Consider the following 26237-nt stretch of genomic DNA (forward strand, 5'->3'; position numbering starts at 1 on the left):
AACCTAGGTATCTGTATTTCAACTCCATGTCATCCTACATCATCGAATATCATAAGAAAGTATTCCCCAATCCGTTATGTAAGGTAATCTACCTTGAGAATACCATTAATTCTAGGCTATAAGAAAACCAATATGAATATACACCCTATTATCATAGGTACTCTTTGATGTAACTTTTCACAAGGATTGTATTTACATCGCTCTTCTCCCTGACAAGAGTTGACTTCTCACTTCTGGCAGCAATCATATTCTACACACACACGCATGCAAATTTCAATTTAGCAACAACATACGTACAATAAAATGCATATATGTAAGTGTTCCAATTCAATGAGATTTGACAATTGTACACACCCAAAATAAAGTATAAAAGATTTCCATCGCCCCAAAAATTTCGCTCATGCCCCTTCTCAATCAATCCTTCCCACGATCTCAATGAGGCAGCTACTGTCTGATTTCTATTGCCATAGATTTGTTTTGACCAGTTCTTGTCTTTCCTATCAGTGGAATAATTTAGAATGTATTTTTTTGTTTCTAGCTTCTTTTGTGTTTTATAGAACATGTTTTGAGATTCATTCATGTTGCTATATGTATTAGTTGTTTGTTCCTTTGTATTTCGAAGTAATATGCCATTTTATGAATATACCACATTTTGTTTAACAATTCTCCTGTTGAAGAACATTTGGAGACCTTAAAGTTTTTTGTTGTTGTGGCTAAGATTGCCAGAAACACTCGAACAAATCTTCCTGTTGGCCATTTCTCATGAGTAAATACGTAAGAGTGGAATTACTGGTTCACAGGGTAGCTGTATTTGTAAGTTTATAAGATACTGCCAAATAACTTTTCGAAGTAATTTTATCATTTTACACTTCACCAACAACGTATGAGTCTCAACTTTTCCACATATTTGTGAACAATCATATTGCTGTTCTTTTAAATTTTAGCCATTTTGATGAATGTGAAATGGTATCACATTATTTTAATTTACATTTCCCTAATGGTTGACACTAGGCACCTTCTCGTGTGCCGCTTGATCATTTTTATATTTTCTTTTGTGAAGTTGCTGTTCATATTTTTGCCCAATTTTATCGGATTACTGGTCTTTTGACGATAGATTTATAGGCATTTTTTCTATATTCTGGAAAAAAATTCTCTGTCAGATATATGTATTGAAAATTTTCCCTCCCAGGCTGTGGCTTGCCTACTCCTTTTCTTAATGGTGTATTTTGATGAACAGAAATTTTAATTTCAATGAAGTCTACTTTATCAGTGTTTCCTCTTATGGTATTGTTCTTACGTCGTATCTAGGAAATCTTTTGTTTACCCATGGTCATGAAAATATTCTTATAAGTTTTCATTTAGAAACTTTATTGTTTTAGTTTTACACTTATATTTGTGTTCTATCTCAGATCAATTTCTTCTATGCAGTGAGGTAGGGGTTGAATTTTATTTTTTTACATGGTGAATACCCAGTGGTTCAGTACCATTCATGTCAAAGCTTCGCTGGGGCGGGCCTGGTGGGTTGTGGTTAAGTTTGTGTGCTCCGCTTTGGTGGCCTGGGGTTCTCCAGTTCAGATCCCAGCTGCAGATCTACACACCGCTTATCAAGCCATGCTGTAGCAGCATCCCACATACAAAATAGAGGAAGATGGGCACAGATGTTAGCTCAGGGCCAGTCTTCCCCAGCAAAAAGAGGAGGATTAGTGGCAGATGTTACCTCAGGGCTAATCTTCCTCAAAAAAGAAAAAAAAAGACAGAAGCTTTTCTTTTCTCCATTGAATTTATTTAGTGCTTCTGACAGTCATATTTGTACTCTATGATTTTTATCTCTCCAGCTTCAGAGAACAGAACAAATTCATTCATTTTGCTAATAATCTCTAAGCTTCTATTCTGAACCAGGCACTGTACTGGTCCCTGGGAACATAATGGAAAACGAAAGTTTTCCTGTAGGTTGGATTAGTTACCTAGCTAAGTAACTGAAACCTTGTCTCAAAGTAGCTCAGACCTAAAGATGTATGTAATCTCACATAACTGAAATTCAGCGTTAAGGCTAACTTTAGGGTTCATTAATTCTGTGGCCCAGTGGCATCACCTAGGTCTCAGATTTTTCTCTTTTTTTGCAGGGGAAAATTCACCCTACCCTAAAATCTGTGCCAATCTTCCACCTTTTTATCCCCTCCTCCAACCCTCAAGGATCCAGTGCATAGTTGTGTGTATAGTTCTCAGTTCTTCTAGTTCTTCTACGTGAGCCACTGCATGGCTACTGACAGACGAGCGGTGTGGTTCCACGCCCAGGAACCAAACTCAGGCTACTGAAGAGGAGCGTGCCGAACGTTCACTGCTAGGCCATCAGGGCTGGCTCATCAGATTTTTTTCAGCTCTCTGTTCTGCGATCCCCACTCACATTGGCTGCAACCTCAGGCTGTAAGGAAGATAGCTGCTGTAGTTCCAAGCGTTACAATGGGACAGAATTACGCTCCGACATAGACGATAACTTTTGACTTTTAGCTCTGATTTTGGAATGTGGATTCTTTTCTCAGAATCCTCTCAGGGGACTCTTACTCATGTCTCATTGAGAAGAACAGAAGCACATCCCATTTCAGAAGCAAACATTGCTAAGGGGAATAAGATGGCTCTTAAACCAATCAGACTCACTTCTGGAGGTCGGGGCAGGCTGCTGCAGCTGAAGCACATGGCAACTGGGGGAAGGGCTAGGTACCTGAAAAAAAAAATAGGGAATTATTAATAAGCCAGTCAGGGAAAATGGATGTTGGGTAGGCAACCATTGATGCCCATGGTATGTTTCTTATCCTCAGTTAGAGGAGATAGACATTACACACGTATATAACCAAACAAATGGGAAAGGAAATAATTAGATGGTGATGAGTACTAAAATGGAAATTAACAAGGTCTTGTGATAGAGGATAAATGGGGTAGATGGGCAAGGAATTCCCTTTTTAGGTAGAAGGTTCAAGGCAGGCCTTTTGGAGGCAATGCCATCTAAGGAGAGATGTGACTGAGAATGAGCCAACCACGCCCATATCTGGAGGAAGAATGTTCTTGTTAAAGGGAGCAGTGAGAGCAAATTCCCCGGGGAGGGAAAGAGCTTGTCATTTTCTAAGAATTGCAGAAGGCCAGCTTGTCAAGAGTTTAGTGAGTGAAGGGGTGGGGGCCACAATGCAAAGTTAGAAATACAGGAAGGGCCAATACTATTCAGGGCCTTGTAGGCCTGCTTGGACCTGGGGCCAGGTTGAGCACTCAGGTTTTCCCTTGTGTGAGTTTGGAATAGGGAACAGCAGAATGTATTTCAGTTCAGAATGGTCTCGAGCGGGAGGGATATTAACTGTGGAACTGGAGTAGGGGCAGGAGGAGGAGGGAAAATCTGCCTGGCCCATGAAATGAGAAGCAGAGAAAATCTGTCTGCAAAGAGAAAGAGAAGAAGCAGATGTGTAGAAAGAAGCCAAGACGAGGCAGGCAGAAAGAGAAAATCTCGGTTGGCTTTAGCTTCTTTGTTCCAGTACCTTCCATGAGTCCCTGCACTAATCCTTCCTTTAAATTGCATGAATGAGCAGGATTCATTTAGTCAATTCACCTTTCTTGCTTAAGCTAACTTGAATTGGATTTTATTACTTACAACGAAAGAGCTGTTAATCGATGCACGTACAATTTCTGTGCGTTTGACATTCTATGAAGCAAGTTAACTAAAATCAAGTCATCTGTATGAGTCAATCCCTGCTAAGAATCATTTTTCCAGATTTGGTCTCTTTGGTTTCTTTTGGAGGAGCAGCTAAAATATTGGAAGGGCAAAAAACCAAAAAAAAAATTAGAATAAAAATGGGAAAGAAAATCCTTTATGACGGCAACTAATTCCTTTCATATAAATATGTTTTTCATATGTCCACAAAAACCATTCTGTTTACATTCTATTCTCTTATGCTTATTTTGCCCATATTTTTGAGATTTCATCACATTTTTTCCATAGAATTCTCTCCCTTTATGACAGTTATTAATAATCATCAGGGATTTAAGTACTTGAAAGATTAACCATTTATTCTGCTGTGCACAGACTAAACATTTCTTAAAAGAACCATCAATTTCCTTTCATTCTTTGTTATTCTTTTCATCACATTAACTGGAGAGTTGATTCTTTTGTCACACTTGAAACCCGGACTTTTTTCTCCCTACAAGGATAGCTCTCACTTACACTCCTGAATTTGTTTTGTTAATTGTTTCCTTCTTTCCTTCTGAGTCTTTTCTTTACCCTTAATTTAGTTGATGTGTTGAGAGTTCCATTTCTCCTGATCCTCTGTCCAAATCTTCCTCTTCTTCTAAAAACTAGTTCAGGCTTAATCTTCTGCTTGAAACCTTTGACTGTTCCAATTTGAATAGATTTTTGCCTTCTCTGATGTCCTCTTGCTCTTAGAATCAGAGAGTTTCGAAAGTCACCATTCTCTCTCTCTCTTTTTCTCTTTGAAAATATGCATATCTCCTGTCTCCTCAGTAAGATTATAAATTTTAGAAAATAGGAGCTCTGTTTTACAAGCTGTACCAGTTAGAATTAGGTTTTGCTTCATAAAACAATAAACCCAAATAAGTTGGTTAAACAGAGTAGAGATTTATTACTTGCTAACGTAAAAGAAATCTCAAGCTTGTAGTTTCAGGATGGCATGGCAGCTCCACTGTCATCAGAGACAGACCCAGGCTCTTGGCTTCCTTTTGCTCTACCATCCTTAATATATGACTTTCCAACACTCCATTTTCTTATCTGTGCGCAGAATAGATAACGGAATGTTGGAAAGGCCTGCTATAGGCTCAGATAAAGCACTGGCTTGTGAACAACCCTGATATTGGGAGCACTGTTCTCTGGGATGCTGTCTCTGTGCTGACATATATTATTATATGTCCCAGGACAGTGTGGAATAGTGCACCCTCCCCCAGTTCCTATATACCTGGAACCTGTGATTGTGACCTTATTTGGTAATAGGGTGTTTGCAGATGCAACCAAGTTAAGACAAGGTCATAGTGGATTAGGGTAACCCTAAATCCAATGACTGGTGTGTTCATAAGAAGAGGGAAATTTGGACACATTCTCACAGACACAAGGAAGAAGGCCATTTGACGAAGGAGGTAAAGGTGGGAGTGATGTAGCTACAAGCCAAAGAACACTAAGGATTGATGGCAACCACCAGAAGCCAGGAAGAGGCAAGAAATGATTCTTTCCTAGAGTCTGAAGAGAATGCAGACTTCTAACCTCCAGAACCATACGGGAATAAATTTCTGTTGTTTTAAGTCATCCAGTTTGTGGTGATTTGTCACACCAGCCCTAGGAAACTAACATGGCCCCCGAATAGACTCAATATCTGAGTCTATGCACCAAAGGGTGGAAGTATGATTGACTCTCTCACCATCACCCGCCTAGTGACTTTCTTGTGCCACCTGTCTCAATAGCTTTGATTATATCAGATTAGAAGTTCCTGGTTCCCGGGGTGGGGATTATGGTAGGGTTGGGAGGTCCCATCAAGGGGCATACTAGTTCTACTAAACTTAAAGCTATAATTACAACCTGCTCATTTTGGGCACCTCATGCCAGAGTACCAATAGGCAAGGAAAAGCCTGACGATACTCATGGGATAATTGATCAAAATTATCATGAGAAGTTAGGATTGCTCAAATGAAGTCAGAGAGAGGCATATCTAGCATCTCAAAGAATCACGTGGCATCTCTTGGTGCTTCCACGTGAACAGATAACTGTCACAATGAGCGCCTAACAAGAACAACGTGACTAGGGATGCAGATCCTTGAAGGATGAAGGTCTGGGTCACCCCATCAGGCGAGCAGTCTAGATCAACTGAAGTGCTGGCTGATGGTGAGGAAAATCTAGGATTGGGTATGTTAGAAGGAGATGATGAATGTCAATTATGACTTCAAGATCTGCTGTTTGTTCCACTAACACTCTCATATTTAGTACATGCAGAGATTGTGGCTATTCACTACCTTTAATGGGACTGAAAGATTGGACCTGATAGAGATCTAAGTGATAGAAGGGGTGGACTGTATTGGACACCTTTGCTGTTCAAATCTACTCAGTCTCATCTCTTATGCCAGCCACGGTTGCAGCAACATGTTGCATGGAGACTTTGACCAGTTTCTCATGAGTGAAGCCTCATTCTTCTTGGACCAACACTGCATGTCTCTTGCTTCTTTTCTCAAGGTTTTGCAGATGCCACAATCTGGGACAGTTGTTGAAATCTGCTTGACATTTATGCCCATGGGGTTAACCTTGGCAAGGAGAAAGAGCCAATGGGTAACTTTATCTTCCTGCCGTATCTAAAGTGTATACCTTTGAGACTCACTTCATAATGCCCTTCAGAAAGTCTCAGAGGATGGAATACCAGAAGCCCATCCCTGTGATCTACTTCAGTTGCTGTATTGACTTTTCCTCCTTTCCTGTTTCACGCCTCCTTATTTCCACTCTAGGACATCACATCCCAAAGAAATTACCTGTATGTCAGCATTTCTCTCAGCCTCTGCATTTGTGGAAACACAAGCTAAGTAAAAAAAAAATATTTAATATTTGTATTCCGCCTGAGGCATAAGTATCTGACAACATTTTGATGTTACATTGCTCATAATATTTGCAGTTTAATAGAGTAAAACATCTATGTTCAAGGACTGACTCCTCATATGGATTTTCAGACGTTAGTGACCTCCAATAAAGTACTTTTGTATTGAGGGATTTCAAGGCAGCATCTTGAACTGACTTATTTAGTTTTTCTGGGTTCTTAACCATTTATTCTTAGACTTTTAGCATCTGAGTAATAAAAAATCCCAACAACTTCCTGAAGAAGTCACAGCTTGAGGTAAAAATCCCAAAAACATATTAATGTTAGAATGCTCTACTGCTTTTCACAGTAGGTTTCAGGAAAAGGTACTTATATTTGGGTATCTGACCTCTGACTTCATCCCAACAGGGTTTCACCCATTTTCCGTCATACTGGGCCTTCATGGAAAAAAGCAAACTTGTTCCTGGGGTGACAGCAGCTGTATCATTAGTCTTATGTTTGTTTCATATAGAACTTAAAACACTCCATTAATTTGGTTCATACTGCTTTGAGAGCTAATTTACCACACTTTATCTGATTTACACCTATTTGTCATCAAGGGGGAGTGCACCTATTTTAATAATCTATGAAATTCAACTTGAACAGAGGAATGTCCTGCAGGACATAGGAGTTGCCTGGCAAAGAAGTCCCCGCACCTGGCGCATTATGTAAAGACATCTCATGGGGACTCCTAAAAAATATTTTGTGGGGGATGGAAGAAACCAGATTAGAAAGGTTGCAGGTCCTGCATTTGAAGAGGAGTTAAGAATTAGAAAAATTTGTGTTGTTCCTGTTCATGTAATTTTTTCCCCAATATTTATTAGGCTGTGTGAGCTCAGGTCACCTTATTATGCTCATTTTCAAGTAAAAAAGTTGAGGTGCAAATGGGGCAAATTACTTGCTTGGGGTCATTCAGTTGGAAGGTGTTAGACAGGGATGTAACTTAGAATCGTCAACTCTAACTCCTAGGCAGGTCATTGATATTTGGTTCCCAGCAAGTTCGTTGGCTGGAGTTTCAAATTTCCCAATGTCCTCTCTTTCCTACAGATTTTGGGTAATTTTGATTCTTCTTTGTCAATTATTTTTCATATTTTTAGGGCTTGTTTTCTCTCTATGCTTATATCGACTTTTCAAAGCTTCTCCCACAGTGCCCTCTCTTTCATAAGGCGTACATCTCTCCTCATGAAACAGCAGAGGCTCTATAGCTATTGTCTCATGGGGCTGCTGAACAATTGAACGTGGCTAGTGAGAATTGAGATAAGCTGTAACTATACACTGGATTTCAAAGACTAAACATAAAAATAAAGACTATAAATCATCTCATTACTGCATTTTATATTTATTTCATGTAGAAATGCTAATATTTTAGATATATTGGGTTAAATATATTATTAGAATTAATTTAACCTGTCTCATAGTACTTTTCTAATGTGATCATCAGAAAATTTTAAGTTATATATACGCCTCATATTTGTGGCTCAAATTATATTTCTATTGGTAGCACTGCTCTATAGCTTGTCAGTGAGGACAGAAGAGACATAGGTCAAGGTTTTAAAGACCAAGGCCAGTTAGAGGAGCCCTTGAGAGTCCAGAAGTCTGAATCATTGAATCTCAGAATCCACGTGGTCTCTAGTCGGCACGGCACAGCATTTTAATCCTCCACTACTCTTTGATGACGGGAGAGTCAGAACGTGTCTCATTTACAACTATATTCAATGGTATCTTGATCCATGCCTAGCATATGTAGGGAGTCAAGAATCTGCAATGGTGCTTATTAGAAGAAATTGTAGGATAAGTTTACCCATATTTGACAAGAGTTTCAGAAAGGGGCACGGGGCACCATTTTCCTCTTGATTTTTCCTCTCTTTGTGATGTCGTGGAGCTCTGACTTCAACATTCACTATCTCATTTCTGATTTCTCCATGCTTACCTCTCCTCTGGCCTCTAGGACCCTTGATTTAAGATATCCTAGAGTTTCTGATGACAGTATATAGGTCCGGATGCCACTGTTACCAGCCCTTCGAAACGTACTTGACAGCTACTTTCATTCCTCATTCACTCACTCACTCACATATTTCTTTAATAAATATTTATTTAGTGCCTAGTTTCCACATAGCACTGTGTTAATTGTTGTGGGTAGATTAACAAGCAAATATCAGAGGTTTATGATAAAGTCTTATCCTTTCTGCAATAAGACAGACTCACTTGTGCATGTTTTCTCAGTATGCCTTTCATAACACTTTCTGTCATTTGGTAAACTTATCCTGTACTTACCTGTCTTGCCTTTACTTTCTCATCCTTTTCTTATTATCTGAAAAACCCACCAACTTATCTCTAGTTTGAACACTCAACCCAAATTGTACTTTTTCCTCATTTCCTCTCTCTTGTTCCAGGAAAATGTGGTTTTTCCTCATGAGTTACAATGAAGGACACCTAAGATACTTTATTATGGCTACTATTTCAGGTAGAATGAGTTGGGATATTGAGGTAATTCAATCAACACGTGTTTAAACTGGTTGTTTTCATTTATGCTTGACTTACTTTGTTTTGCCTTACTTTAGATATTTTTTGGACCTATATTGATTTTCCTCTGATCAATCCATCCTGTTGATAAGTACATTGAAAGGATTCTTTATCTCTGATAGGATTTTGTTTACTTGTAGGATTTCCATTTGACTATTTTCATATATTATATCCCTCAATTAAGATTACTCATCTGTTCATGTAACTTTTCCCACTAGATCCTTTAACATATTTAGCATAGATATATCAAATTCTGTCTTGATAATTCCAACATCTGGGCAATTTCTGGGTCTGGTTCTATTGACTATTTCCTTTTTTGGCAATTGGCCACATTTTCTTGCTTCTTTACATGTCTAGCAATTTATGATTAAATGCCAGAAAGTGTATGTAACAGAAACATAGATACTAAAGTAAATAATGTTTCACCTTAGAAAGGGCATGTCCCTTTGTCAGACCACTGGGGATTGGGTGGGAGTAGAGCCAGTCCAGTCTGTGGTTAACCTGAGTATGCACTTTGTGTTTGCTTTAGTTGGATTAATCTCACCACAGGCATCACATGATTTGAGAGTTGGAACAGAATCTTTCCTTTAGCAGGGGTTTTAGCTCCTGAAGGGTTTGTCTCTGCTCTCCTGCCCTGCCCTCAATTCTCTTGTGCCTCTGAGTGGGAAAGGGGGATCTCTTTCAGCTCTCCTGTCTTTTTCCCAGCTATAGCAGCTGCTGCCTTGTGTTCCATATAGGATCAGGAGTTCCTGGAGCATTTCTCTTGGTTCTCTTGCCCTGCCCTGAGAATTCATTAGACACTTTTTAGATTTTTAGCATTTTGAAACCACTCATTTTGTCTCTTCCTTTTTGGTATCCTTCAGCACAAGTTAGTTGCTCTCCATGGAAACTTCTCACATTGTATCTTTTCTTTTAAAACTGACCAACCATTTCAGGTTTTAACTTTCCACTCTTTCCAAATGGGGCAAAGGGTGTGCAGGAAAACTATTTCTGATGTCCTGAGTGTTGTGCTGAGCACTTTACGTATATGTATTTCATTTTTTCATTACAACATTAGGATTATTATCACCATTATGCATATTAAGAAAATAGAACTCAGAAAGGGTGAGTTCATTCATTTATTCGGAAAGTAATTTGAGAGCCAGCCCTGATGGCCTAGTGGTCACAGTTCAGAGCTCTCACCACTTCGGCAGGCTGGGTTCATTTTCCTGTCACGGAACTACATCACCTGTCTGTCAGTTGCCATGCTGTGGTGGTGGTTCACATAGAAGAACTAGAAGGACTTGTAACCAGGATATACAAAACGCACTGGGGCTTTGGGGAGAAAAAAAAAAAGAAGAAGATTGGCAACAGATGTTAGCTCAGGGCAAATCTTTCCCTGAAAAAAAAAAAAAGAAATAGTAATTTTGAGTGCTTACTATGGTATTTTCAATGCTAAAATGCCCATTTAAATATTTCTGAAACTGTGACATATTTCATGAAAGATTTAAACATTTAATGCAGTAGTAGCTCACTCCAACCAGAAGGCTATTATTAAATACTATCTAAATGTTAGATTAGGGGAAATAGATATAGTGGTGAAAACGCCTCATAGAGACTTCTTAGCCTCATGGAGATTGCAGACCTGTAATCACACAGGTAGTATGAAGTGGAAATGGGACTCAAACCCATATGAGTTCGGTCATGACACTAATCTAAGAAGCCCCCCTGGTTGCAATTTCCTAGTTCCCTGCATTGATTATATATCAATAGCTTCTAACTTAATGCTGAGTGCTGAGGTACTGGGTAAACATTAATAAATTAATTGAATTGAATTTTTGGTTTTTTAAACTCAGCTAGTTTCAACTACTTTAATTATTAAAGATTTCTGCTCTTTTTCTTGCTTCACCATGTCGCTAACTTAGCTTTTCTATCCTTGGGACACATTCCTCACCATGGGTACTGTTTCTTATCTATTTTTGGTTCAGCCATGCCCAGATCCTGTCCTCCACTTCTGGTAGGTGACTGACGGTGACTCTGCCAGCAGGTAGTGTGGCATTAAATGCTTTTTTTATTCTTTGATTTTTGGCTCATTGACCGTTTTGCCCTCGTGGAGCCACCCAGCTCTAATCAGGTTTATCTTTGCGTGTGTGATTCATACTGGAAAACTCTGCTTGGGCCCTGGCTTTGCGAAAGTTTGCCTAGCTGGCTTTTGGAGGCAGTGCCAACCTCATTACATATGATCTGTGCACATGGCCCTGGTCTACCCTTTTGTGTATTCTCTGTATCTATGCTTCTCCTACCTTAATAGATTAGGAGTAACAAATATGGCCAGAATAAGGCCACTAACTGTACAAGTACTCTCAGGTGCTGCCTCCTTCTGCTAATGTGAGGGATTTAATTCATGGTGAAGTGTCTGCAGGTTTTTCGTCAGCAATCTCAAGGAGAGAAAGTAGAGGGTTATTTCACAGGTGCCAGGAGTGTAGCATCTTCAGCTGTCATGTGACTACTGCTGTTGTTCCCTTCTATTGCTTCAACTTTTTGCTTTTTGCTATTTCCTTTATCACTTATGAGAGCCAGGGAGGACGCTTCACAGCTGTAGTACCTTTTGCTGACACCATCAAAGTTGTATTGTATCCATGACACACTGAATTCCAAAGTGCCCAAACCACCATGTTTAAGCCCAATAATATTTTTGGTGTTAATGAGAAAATGGTGCCCTTGATATATGCCAAATAAGGTAGGGGAGAACACTTCCTGTCTTGGTGTTTTAAAACAAATTACATGATGAGGTGACAAAATAGTGCTGCCTTGAGATGCTGTATAACAGTGAAGTTTTTATGAAGAAGGTTGAACTTTTAGTCCTCTTTTCATAGAACTTAGGTGTGATTTCATAAGGCTCTGTGCCAAAGGACAAATTAGGTGACAGGCATCACTGGGCACAAAATTGTGCTCCCTTAGGTACAGCTGGTTATCATAGTTGGCCGAAGCTTGTGTGTCTTACTCTGTCCTTTGGGGGAGGGTTTTCCCAGTTGATTTTGGGGGGGGAAATCAATGTACACAACTTCTATAGACATCCAATCCTATAGACATGCCTCAATATGTCCGAATTCCAGAATAAACACAGTTTAGACTCCTGTCCACCTCCTTCATCCCATGTTTATGACTCTTTTAAGTGGTCACAAGTTAATTAACCCTTTTGTCCTCAAGTTTTTCATTTTTTCCAATGGGATATGGAGAACATATTACCTCTTAATGAAGGAATGTGCAAATCTGTAAAATAGACCAAATAGATTCTTAGCTATAGCTTCTTTGTGTGACCAAGCTGCTTTTTGGGACTCTTACAAGCTTGGCTTTGTATCGGATGATTAGTGCTCACATGTAGTAAAATGTGCATATTTAGAATTCATTAGTAGCACATTTGCTGTGTCTGTAGTTTGTCTTTATTTGTGTTATTTTCAGAAATAAACAATCTCCACACCCCCACCATCTAGTAAAGAGTTGCTTGCAAAACAAAGTGACTTTTTTTGTTATACATCTTTGAAAAAATCAATTGAGATGACTAGAATATAGATTAAAAGGATAAAATTGGAGTTAAATTATTACGAGGCTGGTACTTTCAACATTAAACGCAAAAAACTAACATACAGTTTGTCAGCCCAAATAGAATGAATAAATTGAGCTAAGTTTAATGATTGATCATTGGATCAGAAATATTTGAAAGATGTGTTAACCATATATATATGGAGAGAAAGAGAGAGAGAGAGAAAGATTGAATATGGGTATATGGCATGGTTTATAAAATAGCATTGCTACATACACTGTGGAATACAATGTACCCATTAAACTTTATTAGAGAATAGTCATAATGAAATCTGACATTTTTATTCATAGGCAGTATAGATTCAATAACCACCATTTTGTGAAAAAAAATACACTAATGGTCCTATTAAAAATAATGACTTTGTGTTAGTTAAGTGCCCGTTGATTACTTTGAAACTCACACTCATTTAAGCTGGAAGAATAATTAATAGAAGAATCATTTAAGAGTTCAATTTCCCAATTACGAAGTTTATTTCTACATTTACTATAAAAGAGACAATATTGTTGCAGAACACAAAGCTGTAATTTCCCCCATTTTAACTATTTCTGCTCTTCAGACCCTTCCTCAGGATGCTGCTGCTCCCTCAGCTTTACAGAAGCATGTTGAGACTCACATGTCAAGATGGTGTTAAGTCCTGTGATACTGCCAAAGGCGTGACTATGGAAAGTGTGGTCCTAGTATGCGCTTGTGAACACTTTCTTCTTGAACCGAGTTCAACTTTGCAAAGGATTGTGTTTAACTTTGCCCATATGTGATCTGCTCTAATAGAGTCTAAAATTTTCGTTTGGGCGGGGGCATCGACCACGCCTGATTGATTCATTCATGGACACCAAGAGTTTCAGAGACGGCATACAGATGGAGGCAAATAGAGGATCCTAAAAGACAACTGGCTTATAGTCCGTTTCCATTAAAAGGCCAAAGAGACTGAATCTGTTGTGGCTCTCTTTCCTGGGTGATAAAAACATGTAATGCCCTAAAGAGTCCATTTGCTGCTATGTGCTATACTGCTGATTTGAGAAAGTGTAAGAATCAAAATACCTTTGCATTGGTTTTGCTACTTTAGATTCCAGACTTCCCAAGCAGTCCTCATTTTGCTGCTGTAAAAGTTGGCAGGCAGATTCTCCCTTTGCAAGCCTCTAAGTGCAGCAAAGACTATCCAAACCATTGCTGTTCCGATGCTTTTCTTGAAGGACCTGTGGCACACTGAGAGCACCCCTTCTACCAAGAATCTGTGAACAGGGAACTTGAATTTGCCTTTTGATGTCCAAAAGCACACATTATGGATGAGATGAGCCATCTGTTGTAATACACCTAAAGAATGTTGGCAAACATGTAGTGGTAACATCTAGGGTACTCCAAACTCAGATCAAATGTACTGAGTGACATCTAAGGGAGGCAAGTCTGAATGTAATTGTAATTTGGTAAGGGAGCTCCTGATTCGTTTCACTGCACCCAATCTGGAAAAACTGAAAGAGAACAAGTTGACTTAAAGTGTAAGACACAGAATCCCAAAGAGCCAGAAATGGACAGCATTTACCTAGAACTGTCTAAAGGAGAGAAACACACCATAGAAGATACCAACTTTCTCATCCCTGGAGAGTTCTCTGTTGTATCACAGGAATGATTCATTAGCCCTAAGGCTAGCTCTAGACTACGTTTAGCAGCTCTTTTGTCTCAAACAAAAGGAACTATGGAAATATTGTGTCTATATCAGTTTTTAAAGCTCTTGTTGTCCTCAAGCTGGGACTATGGGAGGCTGTTTGGTCAGACTTAGAATAAACTTGATGTTAAAGGAACAAAAACCGATAATGAAGTACAGTGGTTAAGACTGGGAAAGGCTACCTGAGGAAATGGCATTTAAGTTCAGACTTGGATGAATACTCTTTGTCCAAAGAAGGGCAGAAGAGAGCTGGGGACAGAATGGGGAAGAGGAGAGGATGTACAAGGCAGAGGGAATGATGTTTGAGAAGAGAAAATATGGTGCAACTGAAAAATTGAAGAGAATTTAGCATGGATGAAACTCAGGGTAGGGTACAACTACAGGTGGAAGAATTTTAAGGAGAGACGTGTCATTATCTGATTTCACGTTAGAAAGATCTCTCCAGCTGGAGTGTGGAGAGCAGATTGGACCCAGAGAACTGAAAGAAGGTAAAATAATTTTTAAGATGAGAAATGACAATCACTTGATCTAGTGTAGTGGCAGTGGAGATGGAAAAATATAGACTCATTGGAGAGTTATCTTGGAGGCAGAATCTTTAGAAATTAATATGGAGAATTTTTTTTTCCATTTTTTAAATTATAAATTATTCAGTTTATTTAAACTAAAAAAAAATTGACCACTTCTCCCACTGCCAACCCCCCACCTCTGGCAACCACCAGTCTGTTCTCTGTACTTATGAACTGTCCTTTTTAGATTCTACCTATGAGAGAGTTCATTCAGTATTTGTCTTTCTCTGTCTGACTTATTTCACTTAGTATAATGCCCTCGAGGTCCATTCATGCTGTTGCATGAATATATATATATACCACAACTTCTTTATCCATTCATCCATCAATAAAACTTGGGTTGTTTCCATATCTTGGCTATTGTAAATAATGCTGCAATGAACATGAGGGTGTATATATCTTTTGGAGTTAATGTTTTCATTTTCTTCACATAAATACCCAGAAGTGGAATTGCTGGATCATATGGTAGTTCTATTTTTAGCTTTTTGAGGAACCTCAATAGTGTTTTCTGTAGGGGCTGCACCAATTGACTTTTTCACCGATAGTGCACAAGGGTTCCCTTTATTCCACATTCTCGAAAACACGGGTTATTTCTTGTTTTTTGATAATAGCCATTCCAACAGGTGTGAGGTGATATCTCATTGTGGTTTTGATTTGCATTTCCCTGATGATAATTTTCTTTTCTCATAAGACAGAGCCAGAATGGGTGTTGGCCTAGGCAGGGTAATCATCTGCCTCCATGTTGTGCGTTAGATTTTCCTGGAGAAAATCTATCCTCAAATATGATCCTTGTGATCTGCAAACCAATGCCTGGCACTCTATCAGTAACAATTAATTTCTTTTGATATGCGCCCTGGATTGTTGGTTGATCTCTAGGGACCATCATTATCCTCTTTGAAGCTCTATGTGCATTACAGAATTAAAGCCAGAAAATACATTTCCAAGAATCCCTTTCCTGTGTAGTTCTAGGTTAGATTTTTTATCCAATATGGAGAACTCACATGTGATTTGGAAGGTGGAAAAGGAGAAGCCATTATTCCCAGGATTCAATTGCACCAGATGCAAGGGCAAAGATGAGACTCGCAGTGGCTTCCCAGTGAGCCCTTAAGAACCATTCTACGGCAGGCTGAGACAGAGGGTGCAAACTTCTCAGCAGTTTCCTGGTAAGCTTTTGAGAATCACCCTCTTTGGTGCTTTAGTCTGATATGGTCAGTGTAGGTTTCCTTGACCTTTGCTTCTCTAGCTTTTTCAAAGATTACATAAACCTCTAATTCCTGTATTAAACTTTTTAATATCCCAAATACATTTTATGGTTTCTATTTTTCTGATGGAGGTCTGACTGAAACAGGTTTCTGTACCAGAAGTGTTTCCAGGGGAATAGAAAATTAAAAATGAGAATCTCAAATTCGTTCTTGTATCTTGTTGGATTTGGAAGAAGTAATAATTTCACTGGCAGTGGAAAATGGGTCGCTAATAGTCCATGGCATGCAGTGATAAAACAGTTCCTTAAATTATCACCGTCAACTGCCTGGAGTCAAGTGTCTACAGAAGGTGAGGCTTGGGAGCACCAACTTGTACTAATAGCACTGTTTAGTGTGTAAAGAGTAGTGGGGATGGGATGGCTGCTGCTTTTTGAGCTAGAGAGTCTATAGAAGGAAATTCAAGATCTGAAAACTTTAAATTCCCAGCCCAAGGCACAAATAGAAAACCAGAAAATTTCTATAGCTGTCCTAAAGGAAGCAGATTTTAGATATAGCTGCATCTAGGTCTAACTGTAGGGCTGAGATTTCTGAAGAGCAAAACCCAAATCTGATTCTGGGGATGACTGATTCAAGTGTCAGCTGAAACCATCGGCTTGCTCTGTCTCTTGTGTTAAAGTGAGGCCTTAATTAGGAAAGAATGGGGCCCTTAGATTAGAATGGGCCATTTGAGTAGATTATTGTAAATCTGAGTTCATTGAGCCTCCAAATACCACCAAGCCTTCCTTCCCAAAATGATGTCTAAAAACCATGAAGTAAGCTCTCTTCCCCTGTCTAAGGAGTTCAGAATCCCCTTGGGAAGATCTGTATTGACCTTAGGTAAGGCACTTGCCTTGCTGTGGAATGCTGATTCTCCTCAAGACCCTCTCATACCATCTAATTTCCTGCAGACCAATAACTACATTCAAATCCCTAGAGACCTGAGAGATGAGCACACAGTCTGACCTATGAGGAGATACAAAAGAACTGTAATATCTGTAAATCAGCAGATCTCTGAGAAATGTGTGGAAATGGATCCTAAGTGTGTTAAACCACGGAGGAAAATATTAATGTTGGCCTGGGCCAAATTGATTAATATGGGAGCTCTGTTCAGAGATTAAATGTGTTATCTCATGCATCCAGAGGGGGCTTTAAAAATATTCTCTGTTGGCTGATTGAACTTTCTACTCAATCTTAAATGAAGACGAGGAGCTGGAATTTTCTTGATAAACTATAAAAGAAAGCATTTACAGGTTTTGAGAGGTAGGAATGCTGGAGTGGTCTTATTATGCATAATTTGTAATCCTCCCCCATCTTTGTCCCCTAGCAGGGTTCGGAGGGCCTTCTCTTCGTCAGGCACTGAGAAATATATTGGTCAGAGAAGCACCAGCATCTGTGAAAGGCTGTGTAGTGGTTGCTCTCTGGAGGACAAGGTTGACAATGGGAAATGCCATCATTGAGCTGGATTCCACGAATCAGTGTGGATGATAGGATTCCAGAATGGGAGAGGAAGATGCTTAAACTTCAGGGACAAGGTGGAAGAGCTTAGGCTAATGAGCATCAAGGCCGAAGCATTAATCTGAATGCTTTAAGTCTAAAACTGAAATAGATGGGTAGCCATGATTACTTGAGCTGGATAAGAAAACAGATAAATGAGAAACTCTCTAGGTTCACCTTTTTCCTAGCAATGAATTTCTTTCACTGACTCCTTTGTGCCTTGGTTCTAAGAACCACTACTGGTTTCCCTGTGGCCTGAGATATGATAGTGGTTTGACACACACAGAATTAATGTTATTGCCAGCTGTGCCGAGGTTTATGAACTAGACCCTTTGGCTGGCTCAAAGGAACCTTGAGAAATGAGAATTAGACTAGGCCCAGGGGAGGAATGAAAACTCTTACTACTATGGAGCAATCTTGTGTTTATTCTGCCTGTTTGCTTATGATTTTTGTTTCTCTTTCTTTAAGCCCTGTGACAAACTTTTGGCCATGTCACTTTGCAGTGACTTTTGTCAATTGCAAAATTCTGAGCATTGTTTCTGGTTTGTTGAGTTCTTAGGCATTATCTGAGTGGCACCAATAACTGAAATTGTTCTGAACAATTCTTCAACACCTTTTGTCTATGAGATCACCAGAAGATGTAGCACATTACAAAAATGACACCACTAATTGATGCCAACAGACTATTCTTCTGCTCAATAAACAACATTGAGCTCAAATCAATATGGTGGCCACAGACCTAGTCCTACCATATACACCAGGACTGATGTTGTCAGAATTAGGTAGGGAGAACCTGGATGTGGAGATTAGAAACTTGGGGCAGGCACTTGAAGCTGGATTCAACTGCAGATGGCATAAGCAGCAGAGCCAGGCAGATAAATCTTGATGTCTAAAAAGCATAGCGATGAGTGATTTATGAGTGCTGTTCATCCTCAGGGGAGTAAAGAGAAATCTGCTGTTGTCTTCGTTGGACATAGAGTGTCATTGTCTGAGGCTGGGAGATGCAGAACAATAGATGTGTGGGTGCTGGGAGAATGAGAAAGATCAACAGACCTTAGAAGTCAGAGGGAGAAATCAGCTGGGCTATGGAGGTAGGAGTTCCAAGGCAGGGAGAAAAGTTTCAGGGAGAGCAGGTTAAGATAAAATGGAGTGGAGCATGAGAAATTTATGTTTAGTATCCAGTAGGAGTAAGATTCATTGGTGCAGTAGAGGCTGGAGTAAAGATCAAGGAATTTGAGGGCAGAGGGTGAAAAGCAGTCAGCGAGCAGATATTAGTCGATCAAATTTGGAATGGGTCTGCAGGGGAGGGCTCAAGTCTTTTGAGAGAATTGCCAGGAGTTACATATGATCTCTTTCTTGGAGTAAATAAGGAATTGGATAGGATTCTGAGGTAGGACTTCAATCATAGTGAAATTAAGGAATTATGAAAGTGGGATACGAGGTAAGAACCTGTTCTCAGAAATAAGGCAATAACTTAGGTACCAGAACTAGGGTAAAGACTTCAAGTATAAATGCGTTACTGTATAAAGTTGATTAAATCCTTCTGTAGAATAGAACTGATTCCAAGACCTGGGGTGGAAACTGAGGATGAAGTTAAGAAAACACAGCAATGGATAGGGAAGAGTGCTAGTTGGTTCAGAACATTTTATACAAAAACCATAATCAAATAGAAAACAAATCATTGTTGGGCACCCATCCTAAACAAAGCACTAGTTGGTATGAAAATGAGGACTATAAATGTGTGTTCTGTGTTTGCCTGGGGGTTGAGAGATGAGATGCAAAAATAACACATATAAAACTTAGCTATGGCTTTTGTTCAGTTCTCAATCTAGTTGAGGAAATAAGTCATACAAATATTCTCATGGAAAAATAATAAACATTGCAATGGAATAAATGAAAAGGAAGTCGAGGATCTTGGGACTGTGGTGATCAGAGAAGCCTCCACCTGAGAGATACCCTTGAAATTGGACTCAGTTGGAAATGTAGGATTTGGATAGACCCAGAGAAGGGGAAAGGGCATCCTGAATAGGATGAAAGGCATCAGAAAAGAGAGCGGAGGTGGAGGTGCCTTGGCACGTCAGTGAGAAAGCCACCTTGACCGGCATGGAAGGTTTTTGTAGAGGAATACTGTAGATGAAGGCAACCAGAAGTTGGAGTTCATATTTTGTATTTAAGACATCATTGCTGACGTCTTCTATCCTACTTTGATGTTTATCTCATCAGGGCTACATTTTTATTGTTGTTCTATTTATTTTGACTTCAGCTAAGAATTAGAAGGGATAAGGAGGTTCTTGGCAATAAATAGACTAACATTTTGGCTTAAGTTTCTCAGAGATATTTTAGAGACTTAGCTTTCATTTTCACAAAGGAATGTTTGCTTTGTTTTTGTTTGTTGTACAGCTGATAAGCTAATAAGTGTTCAAGCTGGAATTCAAACCCAGGTGGCCTTTCCTGAATCCTGTGTTTTCTCCAATATCTAGCAACCCCGTAAATATCCATTCCATCCCTGCCCAAACACCTCTTGGTTGGGCTCAGACGTATAGAGCTTATGGAGCTCTTAGGTGGTTCAAGCAATGTGCCAGGTAATTTTCTTACACTGGAATATATAAAACTACAGAAGGACTGTGAGTGCTTTGTTTGACCTCCATTTAATTGTGCATAAGCAAAGTACGTAAAAGAGCTGAAGCCTTGTTTTCTTTTGTAAGAAGCCATCAATGAATGAATGGCATTGTGTGTACACAAACTTCCAGCAGGGTGACAGGTGACAATGATTGACTGCATGGGTGGGTATTCCAATGAATACTGAAGTGGGGATGATGCACGCATAAGGTGTGAGAGGGAATGTGGATGTCTTAGACAAAGTCAATTAGTCAATTGGGTCTACATTAAGGATAGCTGTGTGGCAGGATATGAAGGCACTGCTATTACAAGCTTGGTTTCAATTTGGGATGGAGGATTCAATCAGAGTCTATAGGCATGGCTTACTATTTTGTAATTACTGCTAAAGGTACAGGAATTTACCTATATGATAAGTCCGGAGTAGTTTCCTCTCAGAAGCAAAAAATGCCTAATCAAATCTGCAAAAGAGGAGTTGTTATGCTCTTTGTGTGTTGTCTGCGTGAGCATGTTTGTGTGTGTTTCCTTCAAAGCCAGCCGTGAAAGGCCAAGTAAAGCACTGCAAGGCAACATAAATGATTTAAGACCCAACAATTTTGCCAGGGAAACATTCAAGACGGAGTCTAATCCTTTAATCTAACCCCAGTCCCTTTAAAAGCTTTGAGCTAGGAGTTGACTCAGCATGTCAGTGCCAAGAAGATCCATTGACCCTGAGTTCAGTGCTGAGAAATTGAGAAATGTTCTTTTTAATGTCTATTCAATAAATACAACATCCACCTTGCAAGGGGCTGCACAATCCACTTCAAATCCATTATGGGATGTTCTTGTGGGCTGACAAGTTGTCCTGAGACAACAGTGGCCATGAGATGAGGTTAACCCTTCCTGTGGAATGTAAATCACCACGGCCACCACCATTGACAGCTCTCCTAAGACCTTGGAAAGAAGGTAATATTTGCATTGATATGAGGACCCCGTGGTGTGCATTTCCTTCCAGAGTAAAGCCATCTTTTTCAGAATGCATAAACTTATACACAGAGACCTACTTATAATAACCACAAAATAACATTTTATAAAACAAAAACTATGATGAAAAATACATGAAATTATATCTTTCCTTGTCATCACCCTGGGGAACAGAGATCAGGTGTCTCTCACTTCACCTGGCATGCACTAATCCTACTGTGTTACATACGAATACAGTGACCATATTTTATGAATTTCACATCAAAACATGTAATCTGATAAGGAATAGTTATGCTGATAAGTTAGGTGAACGGAGAAATCTAAGAAATGTAGTTTGGGCACTGAAGTATTCGACCTTTGTGCACATTTCAGTGGTTTATGAGACAAACAGGAGAGAATACTGAAAATCAGGACAATTCCAAAAATGTCTAATGGATGGTAACTGTCCTTCTATGAGACTGGAGGGAAGAGTGACCTGGAAACAAACAATCTGACAGATTTCTCTAGAGTTGGACCAAATCAAGGCAGAAGTTTGATGCTTTAGATTCTTTGTATTATAATAACAGATTGTCTTGTATGAAACCATTCACCTCACAGCAAAGGGTATTTGTGTTGGATAAATATTTGTGGGTTGATAGATTAGGCAGTTGACTGTGGTGTTGTGTCACATTAGCCAACACAGTGTAATCATCTGTTGTTTGCCAAATCCTAATCACTCGTGGGATCCATTCATTTAGCAAATACTTATTGAACACCCTCTATCTATCAAGGACTCATTAAAACCTAAAATAGAATTTTGGACACATAGGAGAAAACAGTTTTAGATTCCTTGCAAGATTGCCAAAAGTGCCTTCCTTGAAACCAGTTTCTTGGAATTTTATAGGTGTTCTTTAGAAAATGGGTTCCACGGTCAAATCAGTTTGGGAAACGCTACTCAAAATATAGAAGTTGTTCTACCAGAATCCCTCTCCGATAATAAGCTAATGCTGATTGTTAGTCTCAAAAAGGAGGCTATAGCATGCAATGTTTTGCCAACTTTTGACCATAAAGTAGTCCTTTTTTTTAAGCATCTTTTGGAACCAGCATTCTGTAGAGTGTACCTTGAAGAATGCTTGTCTGTTGAATTCAAGTAGAGTGGCTTTCTCAAAGCAACTAGAAGAATTTTGCAGTCAACCTTGATTTTCTCCTTTGTGTCTGAGAAGGTGCCAGCAATTTGCTACAGTGGACTCTGAGGAGGCCAGATTTATGCCTCCCAACAGAGTAAAGTGACTTCAATGTACAGATTGCTGGCGTTGAGAAATGTAAGCCCTGGGGATAAAGGGAGGGTTTAAGCAGCCAGGGAATATCTCAGCAGAAAAAATGACTCCATGGCCCTGCCCTCCTCCATCCCTGCCATGTTCCTTCCTGGGTCTGTTTAGATCAGAGCTGGAGCGTGATGCCCAGAGCTTTGCTTTCTGTGCGCAGTGGGGAGAGTGATTTCTTCTCTCTCTTTGCACTTTCATATGCCTCTGACTTCACACCTCCACATCCAGGGGTAGAGGTCATATTAATACTTGTTTAAGCTTACCTTTTCTTCCTTTTGCAGAGGGAAGAGGTATCTCCATTATCTTAGCCAGGATCACCCAGTGAGCAAGTGAGGGAGAGAATGGACATTTATTGTATTCTGTGTCTCAGGTATGGTGCTAGGCCTTTCACACACAGACCTTTGGGGGAGGTATTATTGTCCTCATTCTAGAATCAAGGGAACTTAAGGAACTTGCCTAAGGATATGGAATTGGTAAATTGTGGAAATGAAAGTTGCATCTGGGTCTGCCCAACTTCAAAGCCTACTGCACCATAAGGCAGGTGTATATATAAGTGCTTTACAGGTGACAAAGAGTTAGACATGTGTTATCTGATGTGAATTCTAAGAATTTTTATTAAATTAGCTTTCAGATTAAAACACAGAAGGGATTGATACTTCCCCACGGTCACACAGCGAGCCAAAGGCTCAAAGGAAAAGACCCTGATCTAGGCATAGTCTAGACATTCTGCCTCAAAACAGATGACAGCTTAGGTTGTGTTTATAATAATCATTACTGTCTTTTGTAAATTCATAATGGCTCATAAGTAGCATCCTCCTATTTAATCCTGGAAACAGTCTAAGAGTAGGCATTATTATTTTCTATTTATTCCAAATGAGAAATATAAGGCCAAAAGTGATTTGATCAACATCAATGCTAGATATAATGCTAAGAGTTCGGTAGTTATTATTTCAGTTAATCCTCAATAATCTTATAATGTAGGTACTGTTATGATTCCCACTTTACAAAAGAGGAAATTGAGATTTAGAAATCTTAAGTAAGAAGTGTTGGAGTTGGTATTCAACACTTTTCAGATTATAGAGCCTCAACTCTCACCCCAGTGCCTGGCTGCCTCTCAAACTAACACTCATTCTCAGGACTTCTGTTTCTGATTCTGATTCTCTTTCGAGTATAGTCATGAGCTGTCAAAAGATGCGCACTAAAGTGAGAGTAAATTAATAACTCATATACGTTCTCTATAAGAAACATCATTTGTGTGTATGTTTAAGGTCAAAAATGGAAACACAGCATACTGTGTCTTAAAAAACTCATTTACTTTAGAACCATAAGGCAGAGGATCTCTGTGTGTCCCATTTCCATGGTTTTTACTCATGTTGTAGTGAAATCCTGTCATAAGTCGATCTCTTTATATCTGAGTCTTGGTGAGTTTTTCCTGATTGATTAGGATGGAGTATCTGTCCCTCGATGAGAACTGCATATTGTGAATGATGTGACAGACCGTGTATCAGCCTGGGCCTCCGTCATTGCAGTAGCCGGAGTCCCAGATTGGATTGTGCCTGAGCATTGACATTCCGGTATTGATGCTCAAGTGACACCGCGAGCTATTGTAACAATCTTTATTTTATCTGTGGCTTTTGCTCTCGGGCTTGGGTTGAGCCCCCACAGGGTTACCACGATAATCAACACCTCTAATTAGCACTTAGAAATGTCTGGCTCCCAAGGCTGTCATTAGAAGACAAGCTTGGTGTGCAAAATACTGAAGCTCGTGCATTTCCCCAGCAAAATCTTCCTCCTAGGCCTATGTCATGGATCGTGCTTTCAACACTCTGCTGGCAGGAGACCCCCTCCCTGCTCCCCTCATTTAGGAAGAGCTGAATTCAGGGGATGAGGTCTGCCTGGGCAATTGGGAGGCTGGAAATTAGACATCATGTCACATGCCTGATTCTTTCTGCTCAGAAGGCAGGTCCCTGATTCAAGCCTGTGCTTTCCACCAACCCTCCAGTGTGACAACGGAGATGATGGTGTGTGCAGTGATCAATGCGAAAGAAAGTAGCAAGAGCTTCTCTCCTCCATTCCTCAATCTCATTTTCTTTTATGAATGGGATGGGGAGGAATAGCTGAGCACCCGCTCATACCTCTGTACTCAGCAGGCCCAGGGGACCACAGAAAGAGACATTATCTCCAATCCACTCACTTCTACCCTTCCCCCAGCAGGGAACAAGTGATGAGATGCAGCAGGATAGCTACTCAGTGGAGGGTTTCTGTGGGGAAGGAAACGATCCATTGGCCAAGCATGCTATGGCGTATTTGGGAGCAGGCTGGCTATTTATTCTCCACCAACTATCACCAAGTCAAATGTAAGTTAATATTGATTACAATTTATTGCTGTTATCATTGTTGCTCTTCCTGATACGAACACAATCTCCAGAGCAATGAGAGAGAGAGCATTGTGACACCCAGCTGCAGCGGATGTCTTTGTCTTCATCCCTCATTTGAACACGTTCTTCTCTGTAGTCTACTGACACCATATCATGCCTCCATCCAATTTTGAGGGGAGGCTTCTTGAATAACTTTGCTTATCTATTTTGAGGGACAGCCCAAACGGAGGAGATGGTAGAAAGGGGAGTAAGGGAAGAAAAGGGAATGTGGGATGGTGAGTCTAGCCTAGATGACCTCTGAAAGGCTGTGCTGTACTCTACTCTCAACCCCCTGCCCATTCCCTCCAGTTCTTGCAATCATGGTGGATGGAGCCCTCCAGAATCAGACCTGGGGAAAAGCCTAGTGGATAGAAGAGAGGCTGGACGAGCTGGTTGCAGCCTTCAAAACACAGAGGTAGAAGCCTTGAATTCTAGTCTGCTCTTAGCTGCTCACCAGAAACGTGGCTTCAGTTTCTGGTCCTTATTTTCCCATTCAAAAAGAGATAATATTTACTCCCTGAAGACCAGAGGCAAATGGCCTCTTAAGGTTCCTTCCAATTGAACAATTTAGGAAAATAAGCTTTCACACTATCTCTTCAACAAAACTCACTTCACTATCCTCCCTTTGCAGAATAAAGTTCCAGGCTGGTGGCTGCTCATTCTTCTGCAGACACCTGTGCAGTCCTCAGCTGGTTATCACAGATGAAAAGTGACGAGGGGCTACTCACCAATAACAAATTCATTTTATTATCCCTCCCTGGACGTGCGTGCGCGTGCGCGCGCACACACACACACACACACACACACACACTTTAGTTGAGATCTATTAATTACTCTGACAATATTTTAACTCAAAAGAATAAAAGCTAATGGTAATATTTTAGTCCTCCTCTTATGAAGGGACTAATACTCAGATTCAAAAGCAACTCTTGAGTATCTAATATGTATCAGGAATGGTGCCAGGCATATTTTGTGTATATTATCTTTGTAAACTAGTTTAACTTACAAAATCAAAATTTGTGGTTATTAGTCTATGTATTTTACACATGAGAAAGCTGGGGATCAGAGAGAGAGTATAACTTTCTCAAAGTCATACAGCAATGCATTTTGGATTGAAGTGCCTTTTGGTTTTTCCTCAAATTAAACCAAATGAAGGCAGGTTTATTTCATTTTCCCATGAGGCTAAATCAGGCTCTAGCTGGATCTAATCTGGAAAGTGGTCTCACATCTATGAGCAGAAGACAGCTCTGCCTGTCCCTGGTCACCAC

The sequence above is a fragment of the Equus przewalskii genome, unplaced genomic scaffold (assembly GCF_037783145.1).
Source record: "Equus przewalskii isolate Varuska unplaced genomic scaffold, EquPr2 ChrUn-3, whole genome shotgun sequence".
NCBI lineage: Eukaryota > Metazoa > Chordata > Mammalia > Perissodactyla > Equidae > Equus > Equus przewalskii.